General features: G+C 37.6%; 1 pseudogene; it reads left to right on the forward strand.

Annotated features, from left to right (window-relative positions):
- Positions 1–261: 261 nt before the first annotated feature.
- Positions 262–1,874, forward strand: LOC149534423 (cytochrome P450 CYP94D108 pseudogene; annotated as a pseudogene).
- Positions 1,875–5,157: the final 3,283 nt, after the last annotated feature.

Genomic DNA, 5,157 nt, shown 5'->3' on the forward strand with positions numbered 1-5,157 from the left:
CCCGGCGGTGGATAACAATTCTTTGAAGAACGTGAATAACCTACTGAATAAGTTGGACAAATTTGATTAGTATTATCAATCACCGAAAATTATGGAGAACCGCAACCAAGCTTACAATAGCTCTGGGCCCTCCCTTTCGTTTAACTCCAACACGGAACCACCCTCACAGCATTTCGGGCTCATTTTTCTGTCAGTTCATCCTTTGTAGTGGAGAATACACTTGTAGAGGGAATCTGACCTGAATACTCTCTGTTTGAGAGAATGGCCACGGAGCAGATTTTGCTTGCCTTTCTGGTTGTTTTTCTTGTGTATTTCTCTCTCTCTTTGCTAAGAAGAAAGCTCAATGTCAACAAGCCATGCAAGGCCCCTGTTAACTATCCCGTTGTCGGCTGCGCCTTCGAATACTTTGAAAATCGTAACAGATTTCTGCAATGGTTCACAGAAGTCATGGAAGTTATGCCGACAAATACATTCACGGCCGTACGGCCAGGTGGGCTGAGAGATATCATTACTGCAAATCCTGGAAACGTGGAGCATATTCTCAAAACCAAATTTGAAAATTACCCAAAGGGAGACCACTTCGTCTTTCTTCTCCACGATTTCTTGGGTCGAGGTATTTTCAATGTTGACGGGGAGCTGTGGAAGATGCAGAGGAAGACAGCAAGCTACGAGTTTAACACCAAGTCCCTCAGAAGCTTCGTGGTGGAGACGGTGCGGTGGGAGATTCAGAATCGCCTCTTGCCAGTCTTCATCAACGCAGCCCAAACGGGTGAGTCTTTAGATTTGCAAGATATTTTGCAGAGATTTGCATTTGATAATATTTGTAGCGTAGCGTTTGGGGTGGATCCTGCCTGTCTACTCCCCTCAATGCCCATCTCACCATTTGCAAAGGCTTTTGACGATGCCACTGAAATTAGCGCCGGAAGGTTCTATTCTGCTCTTCCGTTTTCGTGGAGAGTGATGCGCGTGCTTAACATTGGCTCTGAAAAGCGTTTGCGGGAGCTATTGATGTTGTGGACAAATTCGCTATGGATGTGGTGAATAGCAGAAGGAAGGAGATTTCGGCGAGTACGGGAGGCACTGGGAGAGAGGATCTGCTTTCGAGGTTCATGGCAGCTCTTTCAAACAAGTCGGTGCGTGAATTAGGGTTGGATGGTCAGCCGGAAAGTGAGGGCCAGAAATCAAGTGGTGCGATGGATAAGTTTTTGAAGGAGATGGTGGTGAGCTTTGCGTTGGCGGGTAGGGACACCACGTCTGCTGCTCTCACGTGGTTTTTCTGGCTGCTCTCTTCTCACCAGAGTGTAGAAGAAAGCATTCGCGCCGAAATCATACATATCTTGGGTAAGAGATCGCAACCCAGAGAAGCTGATGGAGGACGAATTAATTTCAGCTTTGAGGAATTGAAGGCTATGAAATATCTGCATGCTGCTCTCTGTGAGTCAATGAGACTCTACCCTCCTGTGCCGATTGATCCCAAACTTGCCTCCGAAGATGATGTTTTACCAGACGGCACTTTTGTTGAGAAGGGCACGCATCTGAGTTATAGTAGTTATGCGATGGGAAGGATGGAGAATATTTGGGGTGCTGATTGTTTGCAGTTCAAGCCGGAGAGATGGTTAAAGGGAGGGGAGTTTGTGGGTGACAATCCGTACAAGTTTCCAGTATTCCATGCAGGACCTCGACTGTGTCTGGGTAAAGAGATGGCTTTCATACAGATGAAATCTATTGTGGCTTCTGTTCTTCACGATTTTAGTTTGAGGATCCAAGATGGGATCTGTCCCGATTATGTGGTGTCATTGACCATGCGCATGAAAGGTGGGCTTCCCATTACAGTAAGATGTAGACGAGGATCCGTGTCTGATGTTTCTCCTTGATAGGAATATTATGTGGAGAATTGATCATGCAGCACTATGCACCTTAACCTCATAATTAATTATAATAGGACCAAAATATTTGCAAGAGACTGTAGAAGAAGTTTGTAGTTCTTTCTAAGTGTGCAATAAAATTCAGTTTCTCTGCCGTCCAAATAAAACAGAGCATTCAATCATATTCATGAGCATTCAATCAGATTCATGTAAATTATAGTTGTGTTTTATTTTTAAATATTAACTTTTTAAAAAATAATTGTAAATGAGTTTTTTATTTATTATTGAAGTTGAATGATTTTAAATGAATTTGTTAGAGATCGAGTTTCGTCTAAGGTAAGATTTTTGACATCATAAGGAATGAGGTTAGGATTACATGTCCCGTACAAATTTAATATATAAAAATTAGATTAATAAAGTATAACTATGTAGAACATATTAATAGAAACAAAATAAATTTGCACTATGCAGTATATTAGGAATGCAATAAAGTTACATTATTTTTGCATCTAACTTGGAATCAACCAATTCAACTAATATGTGTGTGTTAATGAGAAAATAATCTTCTTATCAATGTTTGGGTGGATTCAATAAATACTAATATGTGAATCACCCAAGAATTATATAAATTGTACAAAATATTAAACAAATCCTTTCCCCTAGATATAATAATGACAACTAGAACATTTAGTATAATGAATTGCTCATAGTGTATTAAAATAAAAATTGATAGATGAATTATGCCATATCAATTTAGAGATGGGCTCAATAATCATTTGAAATAACCTATTCTTGCATATCATCCTCATCACATATATTTAGAAGTAACTTGATTTGTTGTCTAATTGTACAATGATTAAATGATACGGTAAGTACAACTTTACATCAATATATTAAATATGCTATTAATAGATTGATTAACATATGTAAAATATATTAATAAGACTCTATTAAAAAAAAAAAATTTTCCATCTAACATGCAATGAACCAATCAAACTAAAATATCCCTTGACATGAAAATCAATTTTTATTAACCCAAAAGAATTTAAATAAACATTGAATAATTTCTAGTATGAAAAAACAAAATTGAATCTTTTATTAATTCTATGAAATAAAGAGGCAAAATATGTTTTTGATTAAGGAAAACAGGTTTTGAAGGGCCCTAAAAACCTATACAAAAAAAGAAAATTTCAATGAAGCCCAAACCAACAATACAATAGGTCAAAGGAGAAACAAGTTAGCAAACAAGAACATGCAACTAGGGTGGCATTGCAGATAAATAATATTTTCTAGCCACACAAACAAGATGAACACTGGCACCTGATACCCCATGGTAAAACATACCATGATAGGCAACAAAAAGCACTAGGTCAAAAGAGCCAGGAAGAATAGAAATAAAATGGCCACAAAAAGGGAATCAACCTTTCCCTTTCAACCCCAATTTTTGAGAATGTAATGGCATATCAAAAGAAGCAGTGGATGGATTGACCTTTTTACCCTTTACTGTGGTCTATCCATCCTCCACCAAACTAGTAGCCTTCTGTCATGCAAAAACTTCATCACCAAAACTAACCTCGCCATGATAAGCACCACCACAGTTGGAACTAATCACAACAGAAGTAGGGGTAGCAACAATAGAAGGTGGGGCAACATCAACAAGAGACAGAGGAACAGGATGGGAAACAACACCAGAGCTAGGCTCTGACAAAGGTAGAATAGAAGAGGTCACCAACGAAGGGATAGCAAGAGAGCCAACTTTGGCAGTAGTTAAGCCAGCCACCAAAGTGTCTTGTGAAGAGTCACCATCCCCAATAGTGGGGGCCTTATAAACTGTGTAATGATCATCCGAAACATTCTTCCACTAGGAAGGAAATTTCTTCAGTCTAGATTTTTCAAAGGAGTTACAAGCAGCAAGGTGACTTGTCTTGCAGCAGAAAAGAGACAAAATATGTTAACGTTCATAAAGCTTATGAATTTTTTGGTACATTAAATTAAAAATATTTAGTCATTTAATTTCTTTTTAAAATAAGAATTACAAAATAAAACTTTATGAATGTTTGAAATAAGAACAATCATCATAATAATTTTTTAAAATAATGGCATATTTATATTATATTGTAAATAAATCCTCTCACCCTAAAATGAACTATTATTTCATTTAGTATGAACATATATCTAGGTTGTGGGCTCAGATGTTAAAATCGAAGGTGAAAGGAGGTGATCCCTAAAAAAGAAGAATAAGAGGGTGAATGTTGTTTTTGGACCTAAAATTGAAAGCCTCCTAGTATATAATCCATTGATAGTGACAAGCACAAACCATCATAGAAAAAACAGAAGAGCAAGAGCTCTTGGAGCAAATATGTTAGAGAAGTGGAAGAAGAAATTGTTAGCAAGGTTAAGGGTGATGATAGTAGTCAATTGAGCCTCTTTCTGTCTCATGTATCAAATACTCATAAGAATAATACCCTGATATACCAAGGATGAGAAGGGGTAGACTCTCACCTTCCCCTAATGTCCTACTACAAAAGGTGTTCAAGCTCTTGAGAGGGACACCCAAAGGTCCCCAACTAGTGTTCAAAATGAAGATTCAGGGGTCACTAATGGAAACCTTAAAAAGGATGGACCAAAGAAAAGAAATCCTAGAGTAGAGGTTTAATGAGGCCACTAGTTTTTTTGTGAGGGTAATGCATTTGGCGGTCTCCACCCTTCATGTTCTACATGCAAAGAAAGATGAGCCAACTTCTACGGTGGGAGTGGACACTATGAGTTTGATCTATAGGTTCTTGATGGATGATTGTCTCTAACTACTACTCGAAAAACCAAAGGGGAGGGAGAAGAACAAGAGGAATTAGTTCCCCCTTTAGTCATATTTTAGTTTTTGTTATAGTTACAATTACAACAACTGACCCATGAGGCTTCTGTTAATGGTTCTTTTATGGACAGACATTTACTATAGTGTTTTTATTTTAATGATGTATATGTTAGTATGAATGCTGATGGTATTCATTTGGGGGAGCATCCTAAGCATTTCTAGAGCATGTGGAGACTCTTAGCATGATTGACATGTTGTATTCATGACTATGTTTGTCATTGATGTCAACATAGAAGTATTTCTATAAAGACTCATAAAGTAGTAGATAGATAATGATGTCGTACAGATAGAGGTTTTTTTGTTAGGTCAAGCATAGTTAAGGACATGTTCTATATTATTTCCTAATGATGAGGTCAAGTGTGTATATAGAGAGTCAAATATATGCTTGATTTATAGAAAGTGCTTTGCAAACATAGTAAC

The sequence above is a fragment of the Cupressus sempervirens genome, chromosome 10, assembly GCF_028749045.1.
Source record: "Cupressus sempervirens isolate cs-2001-9-10 chromosome 10, ASM2874904v1, whole genome shotgun sequence".
NCBI classification, from domain to species: Eukaryota; Viridiplantae; Streptophyta; class Pinopsida; order Cupressales; family Cupressaceae; genus Cupressus; species Cupressus sempervirens.